Raw genomic sequence first — 16,028 nt, forward strand, 5'->3', positions numbered from 1 at the left:
AATAACTGCAATCTATTGGAGGGCATGAGGTCAGATCAGGGAGGATAGAAACCCACAGAGTAGTGAGAAGTTGGGCGGGTTCGGACGGCAGAATCAGGAACTAATTGATAGACAGAGCCACAGAGCAAGCCTCTCCACTGTGTGGTGCTGCGATGCTGCCCTGGGGGTAGGACGGGGCTGGCTGGGTTTCACAGCAGCAGGTACATTGGGAAGGGGACAGCAGGGGGGCATCGGTGACCTGTATGCTCTGTAGGAATCGGCAGTGTGATATGGTTGCCAAACATGATTCTGAGGCTGTGTGAATAAAAAGCAGCGTGCCCAAGAGGAGAAAGGTAACAGTGCCCCAGGCCTGTGTGCAGGTTACTCCAGACCCAGATTATTGGGTTCCATTCTGAGATAATATTCAGAGCAGTTACGTGGGCCGTGCCAGGCATTGTTCCAACCTTTTTTCACATACGGACTCATTAAAGTACGGACCCTGGAAGGTACTCACCATTCTTAGCCCCGCTTGCCAGGCACAGCAAGGCAATGCAACTTTCTCAACCTGCAGATGTCAGAAGTGGAAGAGCTGGATTTGAACCAGGTATGCCTGGCCCTGGAAGCCACATTCTCATCCATCCCACCACACTGCCTGCAGCAGGCAAACCAGAGCATCCTCCAAAGAGCACGGCATGGATATGACACACCATGCCATCGCTGACTGAAACAACTTCGGCTTTCTAGTTTACAAAGCACCTTCCTCTGTATTTCCTTATTGGATCCTTACAACAGCCTGGCAAGTCGATTATTAAAAACCGATACTCATTTGCGTATTCATTCAGGAATCACTGTTGGGCTCCTGCCCTGAAACAGGCCTCCCTTGGCCTGTTTTATTTTGTGATTTGGGGAATACAATATGCTTTTATGTCTATTATTGTATTTCATTGCCACCCATGCCTGAATATGAGTCACTTTTCCAGGCTGTATTAGTTTTCTCTTGCTGCATAACAAATCACCTCCAATTTAGTGACTTAGAATAACACCCATTTGTTAGCTCACGGATCTGTAGGACAGAAGTCTGGTACAGAGTGGCTGGATTCTCTGCTCAGGGCTGAATCAGGGTGGTGGGTCAGGTTCTCATCTGGAAGCTCTGGGGAACATTCTGCTTTCCAAGCTCATTCAAGGTATTGACAAGACTGAGTTCCCTACAATGGCAGGACTGACGTCCTGTTTTTGCTGGTCATCAGCCGGGGTTGCCGTCAGCTCCTGGAAGCTGCAGGCCAATCCTTTCCATACAACCCTCCATCTTCAAGGCGGTGAGGGTATGGTGAAGCTTTCTCCAGACCCAAATCTCCCTGACTTCCTCTCTTGTGATTAGCCAGATAAAACTCTGCTTTTTAAAAATAATTTCAACTTTTCTATTAGATTTGGGGGTACATGTGCAGGTTTGGGTACATTGTGTGATGCTGAGGTTTGGAGTAGAATGATCCTGTCACCCAGGTGGTGAGCATAGTACTCACTAGGTAGTTTTTCAGCCCTTGTCCCTCCCTCTCTCTCCCCCACCCAGTAGTTACTAGTGTCTGTCATTCACATCTTTATGTCCATGTGTACCCAATGTTTAGCTCCTGCTTATAGGTGAAAGCGCATGGCATTTGATTTTCTGTGCCTGTGTTAATTCTCTTAGGATAATGGCCGCCAGGTGCATCTATGATGCTGTCAAGGACATGATTTTGTTCTTTTTTATGACTACGTAATATTCCATGGTGTATATGCATCACATTTTCTTTACCTCATCCACCACTCATGGGCATGTAGGTTGATTCCATGTCTTTGCTATTGTGAATAGTGCTGGAGTGAACATACAAGTGCGTGTGTCTTTTTGGCAGAATAACTTATTTTCCTTTGGGTATATACTCAGTAATGGAATTTCTGGGTCGAATGGTCGTTCTGTTTGAAGTTCTTTGAGAAATTTCCAAACTGCTTTCCACAGTGGCTGAGCTACCTTACATTCCTGCCAACCGCGTATAAGCATTCCCTTTTCTCCACAGTCTCGCCAGCATCTGTTGTTTTTTTGCCTTTTTAGTAATAGACATTCTGACTGGTGTGAGATGGTATCTCACTGTGGTTTTGATTTGCATTTCTCTGATGATTAGTGATGTTGAACATTTTTTTCATGTTTGGTGGCCACTTGTGTGTCTTCTTTTGAGAAGTGTCTAGCCGTGTCCTTTGCCTACTTTTTAATGGGATTATTTGGTTTTTGCTTGTTGAATTGTTTAAGTTCCTTATAGATTCTGAATATTAGATCTTCATTGGATGCACAGTTTGTAGACATTTTCTCCCGTTCTGTAGGTTGTCTGTTTACTCTGTTGATAGTTTCTTTTGCTGTGCAGACACTCTTTAGTTTAATTAGGCCCACTTGCCAATTTTTGTTTTTGTTGCAATTGCTTTTGAGGACTTAGCCATAAATACTTTCCCAAGGCTGGTGACCAGAATGGCATTTCCTGCAAATTCTGTTTTTAAAGGGCTTTCATACCAGCCAGGTCCGGATAATCTCCCTCTTTTAAGGTCAGTTGTGCCCTGTAACATAACCCAACCATCCATCCTATTCACAGTCCTGGGGTCTATGCAGGGTCTGTGAACCAGGGGAGCCGGAAATCTTGAAGGCCGTCTTAGAATTCTGCCTACCACACTAGTGAAGAAATAGAGGCTCAGAGAAGTTGTGTTGAATACAAAGTAGGGGGGTGTGGGGATCAGGCCCTGTACCAAGTAAAGCCACTTGGGAGCAGTTGGGGGGTGGGTCCTCCAGGGACCAGGCAGGGCTTGTTCTGTGTCTAAAAAAGTTGACCAAGAAAGTTCTTTGACCATGTTTCTCAATCATCTCCTGCAGGATTCGAGGCACAAACCCAGCAGCCTCAACCTAGTTCATGGAGGAGCCTCACGGGGTCCTGGCCAAGCAAGCCCGCCCCTCCGGTGGGAAGAGCGGCGCCTAGGAGGAGGGCGGCTGCCGCAGGAGTGGACATGAATGCTGGCTTTCAGAGAGAACAGCGTTTCAGTTTTGGTCATCGGAAGTGGTGCCTTCAGCACAGGTGGGAAATGGGGGCTGTTGCTGAATATGCTTGCCAGGCGCCATGTTGGTCTGTCTTGCATGAGCTTGCTTAGTTCTTCCTCTGAAAAATGTATTATTGTTATTATTAGTGTTATCGTTGCCTTTCTGATGCCTCTGTGAAAGTTGTTCTGGAAGTCCTCAACCTTCCTTGGTCAGGAGTAGAGACCCTGAGTGCCAGCAACTGGCTACTGCTCCCCATGCTGTCTCCCATGAAATGCAGTCTGCCCCCTCCCAGTTCCTCAGTTTCCATTCTGTCCTGGCAAAGGATACAACAGCTCCTCTCAAAGGGCCACAGCCCTCTCTCCAGGGGCCACAGCCTCCACAAGCCAGTCCAACTGTGTGCTCCTGGTAGCCAGAGCTCTACCCTCTTCTCCCACATAATGGTTCTTGCCTGAAGACCACCACTGCCCACCCAATGCCTAGTCAGAGGAGCACCATGGGAGTTAGAGACATAGCAGCAGGTCTTCAGTCCCCTTTCTCACCCCACCTGCCCCCAAGTTGTGAAGAATTGAAAAGATGTCAGAGTTGGGGCAATGATTCTTGGAATTTCAGCACTTTCAATAGCAGGGCCCCAGCTCCTGAGATAGTGATCAAATGGGCCTGGGGAGAGGCCTGGTATCAGCTTATGTTTATATATGCATTTAGATCTTCAGGTATGTGCTGTGGTTTCAGGCTAGATGTTCAGGCTGCAGTACAGGTTAGGTGTGCCATGTTAGAAGCTCGTTGGGTCAAGAACAAGTCCTTGGATGTTTTCTCTGGTATGAAGAGCCATAATCACCCAGAGAGCTGGGGATTAGAAAGAGGGTGCCTGGTATGACAAAGGAAGGAAGGGAGGGAGGGAGGGAGGGAGGGAGGGAGGGACAGACGGAGGGAGGGAGTTCTCTGGCCTACCCGTGCCCTCTGCATCAGACTCTTGGGGGTTGGGGACCCAGGAATCTACGTTGATTCTGATGCAGCCAAGGCTTGGGGACTCCAGGGCCTCCTTCTGGGGCCCTGGAGATGCTCATCCTATCCTGTGTTTGGGTCTGTGGGCCCAGCTGTGATTTCCAAGGTGACATTTCCCAGCCTGGCATGCCAGGAGCAGTGACTCTTCCGCTTCTCTGAAAGCTGAAGTTTCCTCACTGTATAGAGAAGGGGATGGGGCCACAGGCAGCCCTCAGAGATGGCATCGCTGTTGCTGCCTGGACTTCGGGGTGGCTGGAGCCTGGGCCTCTGCCCACAATATGACAGCTTGGGCCTACCAGCCCTAGGCCTAGACCAGGGTTCTCCTGAGGAGGTAAAGGAATCGTTCCCTGGATTCCAAGGAAGAACTGGGCATTGGCGCCTCATTTTGAGAGGGGATGTTTGTTGTGGTACTTAACAGTGTAGATCCACCCTGAGTTCAAATCCCAGTCCCGACTCTTAGTGGTTGTGTGAGGCACTTACTGGTTTAAGAGGCAAATTGCTCTATCTCTGCCTCATCCTTCTCACTTGCAAAATGAGGCTGGTAGTGATACCTGCCTCACAGGGTTGCTGGGGAAGGCCCCTAGAATGTTGCCAGCCACGTAACAAGGACTCCCCAAATGTGAGCCACCCTTCTGGCACATGGGGGCAGTTGGGCCACCACCCTACTCTCCCAGTTGCAGCCCTGTGCCATCTGCATGCCCTGCCCTCTGGCCCCAGTGCTGCGTCCCTGAGGTCAGGCTGAAGCACAGGGACCGATGCTGCTGCCCACATGGTTGGTACTTTACAGACAGGTTCGAGTCCTTCCCAAACCTCAGTGAGTCTGGTCCTGTTGCCCCTGTTGTGCACATAAGGAAACTGAGCACAGAGAGGTTCAGTAGTTTAAAGACAGCTACACAGATGGTAAGGGGCACAGCTTCTGGTTACAAAAGACCCAGCACTTTTTTCTCCACCGAGATGCTTCCTGAAGAAAAGCAATGACAGCTCCAAGGATGACCCCTTCCCCAGGAATGTCTACATGTTCATAGGAATCGGTCATGCTGTAATGCCCCAGGATGCCCCTGGCTTGGCATCCTGGGGCACTTCCTGGTACCTCAACTTAGCACTTATTTTCTTCTGTGCCTATCACAGCCATTTAGGGGTCTCATGAGCAGTCTCAGGACAGGACCTGGGTTCATTCCATGAGGTGTACAACAGATACTTGAACTAGTCCAGAAGCAGAGCCCTCTGAGAGATGCAAGCCAGATATATGGCGGAACTGTCCAGGGGGTACAGATGGGGGAGTCCTCTGCAGACTTGGCATTTCCCTCCCCTCCCCCTGCTTCATGCCCAGACTCTCTGTTTGTCCGTGTGGGCTCAGCCAGCTGCTTGGAAGAATCTGTAGAGTATGGGACTTGCCCAGAGGGAAATGAGCTGTCAGTTCCAGCGAGAAACCTGGCTCCTGCCTCTGCCTGTGTTCTCCCTGGGGAAGAAAGTGCCTGTGATTAATGAGGTGCTGACTTGGTGCTGCTGGAGTCCAGGTGATCATGGCCACTGCTGGCACAGCCCTCCCAGCCACCAGGGAGGAGTTGGGATATATGGCATCCGAACAAGACAGAGGCGTGCAGTGCTGCAAACGCCCCGGTACTGGGGAGAGTGGGGTGGCCCATCAGCACCATCGGAGGCTTGGGCACAGCTATGTGTGGAATTACTGAGGGCAGGGAAACATGGAGTCACAGCCGCTCTTCAGAAGGGCCTGAAGTGGGGCTTTCTCCAGAATCAATGTGCTTTCTGAATGAGAAACTAGAGGACAGATCTCATTTGAAAATGGATATGGAAGCAATTTCTCAGCAACGAGAAACTTGAGCAATTTTCAAAATTTATAGTCTTAGAAGCTATTTTTAAAAGCCAAATCTTGCATGGAATGTCAATATATAAAACAGGTTAAAGTGATGGTTTATGAATACATTTATTTTTTAAGTTCAAATTTTTAACACTGTTTAAAAATTCTCATTTTTATTCCTATTTCTTATCTCCAAATTATTGCCATTTAGACTTACTCTAATTTAAGTCAGATGCAAAAGACTTTTTTTTTTTATTAATTTTTTTTGCATACAAAAACAAACATTTTCTAAAAATACATACAAACAAAAAGATGCGTATCAAACATATTAGGAAGGTTGCACATGGGAAGTCGGGGAATAGAAATGGGGGGTGGGAGTTAAAATAAATGAGAGAGGGACTTTATATGGATCAGTGATAATAACTCAATCCTCTATTTGACAAAGAAGAGGGAGAAGGAAGAGGAAGAAAAAGAAAGTGGGATAAAGGATCAGAAAGGGAGGAAAATAGAAAAAATTAGAGTATGACTCCAGGGTAGACCTGTTTTGTTGTCACTGAGTTGGTTGGTTGGTTTGTCTGTTGTATTCTTCATGTTTCGCCAAGTTGGCCAGACTGGTCTTGAACTCCTAGCCCGAAGTGATCAACCCGCCTCGCCCCCCAGAGTGCCGGGACCACAGGCATGAGCCACCACGTCCAGCCCCCACATTGCTTCTGGCCTCCGTGGTAGACCTCCCAGACGGAGCGGCCAGGCAGAGGAGCTCCTCACTTCTACCCAGACACGGGGCGGCCGGGCAGAGGAGCTCCTCACTTCCCAGACGGGGCGGCCAGGTAGAGACGCTCCTCACTTCTTTCCAGACGATAGGTGGCCAGGCAGAGGCGCTCCTCACTTCCCAGACGATGGGTGGCCGGGCAGAGGCGCTCCTCACTTCTTCCCGGACGGGGCGGCCGGGCAGAGGCGCTCCTCACTTTCCAGACGATGGGTGGCCGGGCAGAGGCGCTCCTCACCTCCCAGACGATGGGTGGCCGGGCAGAGGCGCTCCTCACCTCCCAGACGATGGGTGGCCGGGCAGAGGCGCTCCTCACTTCCCAGATGGGGCAGCTGGGCAGAGGCGCTCCTCACTTTCCAGACGATGGGTGGCCGGGCAGAGGCGCTCCTCACCTCCCAGACGATGGGTGGCCGGGCAGAGGCGCTCCTCACCTCCCAGACGATGGGTGGCCGGGCAGAGGCGCTCCTCACCTCCCAGACGGGGCGGCCGGGCAGAGGCGCTCCTCACTTCTTCCCGGACGGGGCGGCCGGGCAGAGGCGCTCCTCACTTCTTCCCGGACGGGGTGGCCGGGCAGAGGCACTCCTCACTTCCCAGACGGGGCGGCCGGGCAGAGGTGCTCCTCACTTCCCAGACGATGGGCGGCCGGGCAGAGGCGCTCCTCACTTCCCAGACGATGAGTGGCCGGGCAGAGGCGCTCCTCACCTCCCAGATGGGGCGGCCGGGCAGAGGCGCTCCTCACTTCTTCCCGGATGGGGCGGCCGGGCAGAGGCGCTCCTCACTTCTTCCCGGACGGGGCGGCTGGGCAGAGGCGCTCCTCACTTCCCAGACGGGGCGGCCGGGCAGAGGCGCTCCTCACTTCCCAGACGGTGGGTGGCCGGGCAGAGGCGCTCCTCACCTCCCAGATGGGGCGGCCGGGCAGAGGCGCTCCTCACTTCTTCCCAGATGGGGCGCCCGGGCAGAGGCGCTCCTCATTTCTTCCCGGACGGGGTGGCCGGGCAGAGGCGCTCCTCACTTCCCAGACGGGGCGGCCGGGCAGAGGCGCTCCTCACTTCTTCCCGGACGGGGCGGCCGGGCAGAGGCGCTCCTCACTTCTTCCCGGACGGGGCGGCCGGGCAGAGGCGCTCCTCACTTCTTCCCGGACGGGGCGGCCGGGCAGAGGCGCTCCTCACTTCCCAGACGATGGGTGGCCGGGCAGAGGCGCTCCTCACCTCCCAGATGGGGCGGCCGGGCAGAGGCGCTCCTCACTTCTTCCCGGATGGGGCGCCCGGGCAGAGGCGCTCCTCATTTCTTCCCGGACGGGGTGGCCGGGCAGAGGCGCTCCTCACTTCCCAGACGGGGCGGCCGGGCAGAGGCGCTCCTCACTTCTTCCCGGACGGGGCGGCCGGGCAGAGGCGCTCCTCACTTCCCAGACGATGGGTGGCTGGGCAGAGGCGCTCCTCACCTCCCAGATGGGGCGGCTGGGCAGAGGCGCTCCTCACTTCTTCCCGGACGGGGCGCCCGGGCAGAGGCGCTCCTCACTTCTTCCCGGACGGGGCGGCCGGGCAGAGGCGCTCCTCACTTCTTCCCGGACGGGGCGGCCGGGCAGAGGCGCTCCTCACTTCTTCCCGGACGGGGCGCCTGGGCAGAGGCGCTCCTCACTTCTTCCCGGACGGGGCGGCCGGGCAGAGGCGCTCCTCACTTCTTCCCGGACGGGGTGGCCGGGCAGAGGCGCTGCTCACTTCCCAGACGGGGCGGCCGGGCAGAGGCACTCCTCACTTCCCAGACGGGGCGGCCGGGCAGAGGCGCTCCTCACTTCCCAGACGGGGCGGCCGGGCAGAGGCGCTCCTCACTTCCCAGACGGGGCGGCCGGGCAGAGGCGCTCCCCACCTCCCAGATGGGGCGGCGGCCGGGCAGGGGCTGCAATCCCAGCACCCTGGTAGGCCAAGGCAGGCGGCTGGGGGGCAGAGGCTGCCGCGAGGCCAGACCACGCCACCGCACTCCAGCCCGGGCAACACCGAGCACTGGGTGAGCGAGACTCCGTCTGTAGTCCCAGTACCTCGGGAGGCTGAGGAGGGCAGAGCACTCGGCGTCAGGAGCTGGCGACCAGCGTGGCCAAGATGGCGAACGCGTGCCTGCATCCAAAGGAGAAAAGGCAGGCGCGCACCGGCAGCAGTCCCAGGCAGTCCGCGTCGCGGGCAGCAGCAAGCGGAGTAGATTGTAGCCTGGGCCAGAGAGGGAAAGAAGAAAGAAAGAAAGAGAGAGAGAGAGAGAGAGAGAAAGAAAGAAAGCTTTTTTTTTTTAATATATACTGTCTTGCTCTGTTGCCCAGGCTAGAGTATAGTGGTGTGATCATAGCTCACTGCAGCCTCAAACTCCTGGGCTCAAGGGATCCTCCTACCTCAGCTTCCTGAGTAGCTAGGAGTACAGACATGGACCACCACACCTGGCTGTCAAGTTTTTAACATTTATTTATTATTTATTATGAAAGTTATATTTATTATGTTATTAGCGATGCCTCTGTTCTGATGCACAAACACATTGAAATCTGAGGTTCTAGATCAGGAATTGGCAAACTATTGCCTGTGGGCCTAATCCAGGCTGCTGCCTGATTCTGTAAAGTTTTATTGGAACATAGCCACACCATTTTTTTAATGCATTATCTATGGCTGCTTGAGACTGTTTCACAAAGTCTAAAGTTCTTACTATTTGGCCCTTTACAGAAGAAGTTTGCTGACCTCTGCCCTAGATCATCATTGTATTGCTTGCTGTATCAGCTGCAATATCTAATATTCCTTTTTCTTTCTTTTTTCGTTTGACTTGGCTGCAAAGTATTAAGGAATTATTATTATTATTATTATTATTGAGTTGGAGTCTCGCTCTGTCACCCAGGCTGGAGTGCAATGGCATGATCTCGGCTCACTGCAATCTCTGCCTCCCAGGTTCAAGTATTCTCCTGCCTCAGCCTCCCGAATAGCTGGGCTTACAGGCACGTGCCACCACGCCGGCTAATTTTTGTATTTTTAGTAGAGATGGGGTTTAGTAGAGATGGGCTGGTCTCAAACTCCTGACCTTGTGATCCGCCCACCTCGGCCTCCCAAAGTGCTAGGATTACAAGCGTGAGCCACCGCGCCTGGCCAAGGAATTCTAAATCACATCCATAACATGACGTGAATGGTGACAGATTGTTAACAGCTTGCCTTAAAGCCACAGAATGGTCTTCAGTTCAACATTATCTGGACATTTGGGGAGGAGTAGAAGGAAATTCTGGTTTGCATCAGTGACAATATCCAACAACTGCTTAAATTCCTTCCTATTACACACACGTCAGACAGGAAGCCCCAAAATCATTTATGATATTTTCATGATAATCCACATAATACATTGTCTTATCATTGAAAGCTTCAGAGTGTACTTGCTTGTATGGTTTTATGTGCACATATAAAGTCCTGAATTTAAAAAATGACAACACAAAGATACCCAGTAAAGAGCTCCACTCTTCCTAACTGAAGATACATTTCAACAGTGAAGGTCAAGATCTACCCAGACCTTAATCTGAGGTCTGCAAAAACCAAATTAAACCGGCAGCACTTGTTGGCTGTATTCAGTATGTTCCCATGTGCTACAGAGCATGTTTGAATGTGTGTACATGCTCGTTTTCTGTTAAAATAGAAGTCAAACTGTACTTTTAGAATAACATTCTCATGGAACAGTTGGAGAGCCTCCGAAACACTTTCATGGAACCCAATTTGGAGACTACCCCTTCAGCAAATATTGGTGGTTCTCATTTTTGTACTTGAGGATAATGGAGGGGCCACGGATGCTGACAGTTGGAGGCAGAGGAGGAAGGAGGAGAGATGGGGAGGGGAGAAGTTGCGGTGATGCTGTGGAGAATGCAGTCAGTAGCGGAAATAGTACTCTTGCAAACCAGGGAGGCCATGTGAGCTTCTGGCGAGGCTTGGGATGCCTCCTAGCAGTTGTTGATGAGCAAACCCAGCTCCTGGGGCTGCTTTAATGACCTCTGGCCCACGCCTTTGAAGAAAAGGTGCAGAAGAGCATAGAGCAAGGTAAACATGTGTGCAGAGAAGTGGCGGTGGGGAGCATACACGTCACTTCTGATCGGCAGGCAGACAGCCTCTGTGGCCATTCAACAGGTCAAGGTGTGAGGCAGTGTGGAGGAAAAAGGACAGCAGAGGGGCCAGGAGAATCAGCTCGCCAAGCCAGGGCTGGCACAGGAGGAGGAGGGCCTGGAGCATGGGCTGTGTTTGTGAGAGACCGGCGTGGGGTTGGATGCCAGGGTCCCTGGACGGTGGTGGCTGGGATTGGACATTGGCCTTAGGCATTCGAGGCAAAGCCCACAGACCCAGGAATGAAACCCAGGAGTCCTGACTCCCAGGCCACCTGCCCTTCACTCAGTGGGTGCAAGGAAGAGAGCCAGGCCTGGTGGTTTTTGGAGGCAATGGGCTAGAGAAGCCTCAAGGGGATAGAAAAACCCCTGTGCTTTCTGAGGTTGTGCTGCTCACCCCATACAAAAGGGACATTTTTAGGTTTTAAAAGGATGACCTCATTTTTTTCTTATTTACATAGCCTTGTTTGTTTATATAGCCCTTTAAAAATAGCAAGTGTGTGCTAAGCTTAGTGCTCTGTCTCCCACCACCAGTGGCAGAGCCACTGTGTGGGGAGAAACACCTTTTTATCTTAGAGAGGGGCAGCCTTGTTTCCGAGGACAGATGGGAGCAAAACGGGACAGGTAGGAAGTTTCGTGGTTTCTCGTGTCGCTTCTCCAAAATAGCCACACTGCTGCCTCCCACTTCCTGCCTGACTCGGCTGGGGTAGATTTTCTCCTTTAGAGGATTTGTGTTCTGTGTATTCCCAGGGAGGCTCAAAGGGATCTGTTGCCAAAAACATGCTCGACCCTGAAGCCCTGGAGCTTGGCACTGAGGGCCCCAGCTCAGGTTTGGACCACTGGGTTTGCATCCGGGCTCTGTCGCATACTGGCTGCGTGACCTTGGGCAAGTGACTTCACTTCTCTGTGCCTCATCAGTAGGATGGAGATAACAACTCTAGCTATATCCAGCAGTTACTCTGCAGATTAAATGAATATGTGTAAAGGGCACAGCCCAGTGTGGGCACATAGCAACTCTTAATGAATCTCTTAATAAAAAACAGCGATGTTGTTGTTGATCTCCATCCCCTACCTGGACAACTGTACCAGCCTCCCAGCCACCTTCCCTTTCCCCTGGCTTGCCTGCTCCAGCACATCCCAGCATGATCCGAGAGTGATAGAAACGTGAAACACAAATCTGACCCTGCTATCTGCTGCTTAAAATCCACCCGTAGCTTCCAATGTCTATAGCAGGCATGAGCATTCTTTTGCTCTGAATGGCCAGATAGTATTTGAAGATTTGCCGGCCATATAGCCTCTCTTGACTTTGTCATTGCAGCCTGGAAGCAACCACAGATAATATGTAAAAAATGGGCGTGGTTGTGTTCCAGTAAAATTTTATGTAGGAAAACAGGCAGCCGGCTGGATTTGCTAACCCTTGACCTACAGGATGAATCCAGACCCTTAGCTCAGCATTCCCAGTGCAGCCTGTTCCCGTTATCTCCATCCTTCTTCCTCCCCAACCCCTGCTCTTGTGCAGAACATGTCACACTTTAATCCTTTGAGTGTGCTGCTCCCTCTTTCTGCGTTTTCCTTCCTTGCCCCCTGAGTGCCCCTCCCCCATGGCATTAGGACCCTTACTCTGGGATTCTGTGGTACCCTGTCTTTATTTCTACCCTGGTCATATATGCAAGTTCCGTCTGTCTCTCCATGAGAGGGGCTCCCCTCTAGGCAGGGATTCGGCCTTCCTCTTCTGTACACCCAGCAGGGTGCTGTATAGGTTTCTGCAGGTGCTCAGTAAGCATTTGTTATTGAACACAAGGATCTGCAAGATGGATGGTTGGCCTCAGGGAGCTCACAGTCAGCTTAGGAAGCTAGGATATGAGCCAGTCAAAAGCCAGCCAGCAATCCAGGCAGGAAATGATGATGGCCCGTGTGTTTGGCCCTAACTCATGTCGAGTGGCGATTCTGAGCTTGATAGAGGAAGGTGAAGGCATTTGAGTTGGATGTTGCAGAGTGGGAAAGAGACTTGCAGAGATGGGGAGGTCAGGAGGTCTTTCCAAGTTGGGGAAATCATAAGAGAAGAGCACGCCTGACCAGGCCTGGGGGCTTAGGCCTGTAATCCCAGCTGCTTGGGAGGCTGAGGCAGGAGGATCACCTGAGCCAGGGAGTTTGAGACTAGAACGGGCAAGGTAGTGAGACCTCATCTCAAAAACCAGAAAAATAAAAATTTAGCCAGGTGTAATGGTCATACTCCTGTAGTCCTAAATATTGAGGCTGAGATGGGTGGATGGCTTAAGCCCAGGAGATGGGGGCTGCAGTGAACTGTGATTATACCACTGCACTGCAGCCTGAGGGACACAGCAAGACCCTGTCTCGAAGAAAACAAAACAAAACAAAAGAAGAAGAAGAGCAGGCCCATTGCAGGGCTCAGGGTGGGGAGTGGACAGACCAGTCTGGCCACAGCTGCAGGCCCTTCCTTTGGAGACAGAGGGGACCAATGCCGGAAAGCAGGGCGAAGGTTTCATCAATGAGTTGGGGGTGGTGAGGAAGCTTAGACTTTATCCTGTGAGCCAGAATTTCTCCACGTGTAGTCCACACACCCTCCCATAACAGAATTACCTTGAGTTTCTTTAAAATGCAGATTCCAGGGCTCTGTCCCATACTGGAGGCCAGGAGGCTGAAGGGGGTCAAGGCCATGGTCTGTGGGAGGAAGAGGCTGCACCATGGCTATGGGTGCACCACAAGTATTATTCAGACTGATGTCACCTGTAGGAAGCCGGGTGATGCCTTTCCCAGCTGGACTGGGGACAGGTGAGGCGGGAATGAATCATCCTCCCAGAGGGCAGATGGGAACACCCAAACTCAGACGTGGCAAGTGACTTGCCCAGGGTCACACTGTCAGTTACTTGCAGGTGTGGGGCTGACCAGTTATGGAACAGGCTTCCTCTCCCAATCTCAGGGCCTCGGGTGGTCCTGGAGGTGCCGCAGGTGGAAGAAGAACAGGCCAAGGTGAATGCCTCCTGTACCCAGCACTGCCTGGTGCACAGTAGTGGTTGGTCAGTAATTGTTGAACAAATGAGGGTTTCTGTTTGCTTGAGGGAAAGGGTAGGGGTGGAGGGTGAGTGACTGGGTGAGTGGGTGCTGTGAGGACAAAGGAGAGTGGAGTTTAGAGGTAGCGCTAGTGTCGTAAGCCTGAAGGTTTACCAGAGACAGAGGGGTGAAAAGATGAGTGGGGCGCTAAGCATACTGATGTGAGAGCTGCTGGAAATGCAGGATTGGGGCGTGCTGGGCGGGGCAGGTGATGTGTGCAGCTGTGGAAGCTGCTACCAAGTCAAGGTGAGCAGTGCAGAGAGAGAAAAGCGGGGGATTAGAGACCAAAGCTTGAGGACTGAGTACAGGCATCTAGGAAGAAAAGGCTTGGATGGAAGAGTCAGAGAAGTGCTCAGACAGGTGAGAGGAGAGGTAGGGCAGGACAGGAGGATCAGAAAAGGGAGATTTGAACAGCCAGTCACCTAGGCCACTTAATTTGGGCCGCTCTTTAGAATAAAGCCAGCTATCCTAAAAGAAATTATGTCACGGGTAAATAAAAATGTCAATCAAACTAAAACTGAAATTATGAGTTTCTGTTTGCTTGAGGTTTGTGCTCCTGGCCAGTGTAGCTGCAGGTGTGGGAGAGCGAGTGGAAACTGGACCCACCTGTGCCACCTGTCAGGACAAGCCCTGCTGTCTTGCCTCTGTTCGGGCTCTGTTTGGCATGCCTCCCTGGGATCATTTCAGTGCTCCCAAGCCTTTGTCTTCCTCTCCTGTGTCTGCCTTAGCACCTTTCCCCCTTTCCTTCCATTTCTTTTATTCATTCAACAGATATTCTTGGGACTAAAGCTTGTTCAAAGGAACTCAGCTGCAGCCCCCAAACCCCTGCAGGGCCTGTGAGTCCCCTACTAGAGAGCTTGAAACATGGAGATGGAGATTCCTAGACGTGCAGATTCAGGATGCCTAAAACCAGGGAGTGGCCCGCCATGCCTGGGTGCTCACTGCAGCCTAATCTGAGCAGCCTCTCTGGGGCTACCTCTGCGAATTTCCTATTTTGGAGCTGCTCTACCAGGGCTGGTTGAGGGTGGGGGACTGAGGCCCAGGAGTCTGGGTGTTTCTTCCATATGGCTCCAAAAGTATAGCATTCGGACAGCCTTCCAGCTGACCTCCCTGGAGCCCTGGCTCTCCCTCTGCTGAGCCTACATATGCCACCAAACTCATTCCTTCCCCCACTCCTAACACCCATACCAGTCAGGTGACACCCCAGCCACCATCACCATCCTCATCCATCCTCAAAGAGGTGGGTCATCCTTACCTTCGGCCCTACTTAGACATAAGGGGCCAAGCACCATTCTGGGTGACAAAGCACAAAACACCTGTCTCTTGGAGTTACATTCTGGTAGGGAAATAGACAAACATGTCGTCACTATACACACATGCACACTCTCAATAGACTGTATATTTTGTGAGATCTTAAATACATAAGTGTATGTAAAATAAATGTAAATATATTATCTTCTTAAGTAACATACATAGTATGTGACAAGGCGGCAGTCAGGAAAGGAATAGGGGGCACGGGGGCTGGCAGGTTGTCGAGGTTTAGAAATCAGGCAGTCAGGATGGGTGGAGAGTAAAGACCGGAGGGAGGCGAGGAGCAAGTGCTGGGGGTATCAGAGAAGAGTATTCCAGGTGGAGCAAGATCAGCCTAGTGGGAACAGCAAGGAAGCTGGTGTGGCTGGAGCAGTGGGAGTGGGGGCACAGGAGCAGAGGAGGCTGGAAGGGAGAGGCAGGTGCAACACCCGGAAGCCCTGGAAGACCTGAGCAGAGGAGTGGGCTGTCCTGCCGAAGGAGGCTGTGGAGGCTGCCCTGGAGGGGGTGGGGGCAGCAGCCCGAGGCCAGCTAGGAGGCAGTGACGTGACAGATCAGGAGGTGATAGAGTCGCACACCAGGGCAGCAGCTGCGGGGGCCATGGTAAGGGGTCTGATTCCAGCTCCATTTTGAGGTCAAGGAACATGATTTGCTGACAGGTGGGACGTGAGGTATAAGAGAAAGAGTTCTGAGAGAGGAGCCGGGCTGACACACCTGTTCAGTCTTCTCTCAGACTAGTCAACTTCTTCAAGCCTCAGTTTCCTCATCTGGAAAATAGGCCAGCTGGATAGATAACTTCCAAGGTCCCTTTTGGCTTGGGAAACTCATCCTTGAGCTCAGGTCACTGGGGCCTGGGGTGGTCAGGGAAGGCTTTGAAGAAGTGAGTAGAACTCGGGCTTAAGAAAGTACTCAGACCAGACACCACCGAAAG

At 52.3% G+C, this 16,028-nt stretch overlaps 1 protein-coding gene across 7 annotated transcripts in view; it reads left to right on the forward strand.

The window, feature by feature from the left end:
• HIVEP3 (HIVEP zinc finger 3) overlaps positions 1-16,028 on the forward strand; it is a 527,761-nt gene that overhangs the window by 400,828 nt on the left and 110,905 nt on the right. For all 7 annotated transcript variants that reach the window (XM_063625158.1, XM_063625161.1, XM_055255397.2 and 4 more), the window contains one exon: positions 2,867-3,065. The gene's annotated coding sequence lies outside the window, so the exon portion shown is untranslated. The remainder of the gene's footprint in view (positions 1-2,866; positions 3,066-16,028) is intronic.

The sequence above is a fragment of the Symphalangus syndactylus genome, chromosome 12 (genome assembly GCF_028878055.3).
Source record: "Symphalangus syndactylus isolate Jambi chromosome 12, NHGRI_mSymSyn1-v2.1_pri, whole genome shotgun sequence".
Lineage (NCBI taxonomy): Eukaryota > Metazoa > Chordata > Mammalia > Primates > Hylobatidae > Symphalangus > Symphalangus syndactylus.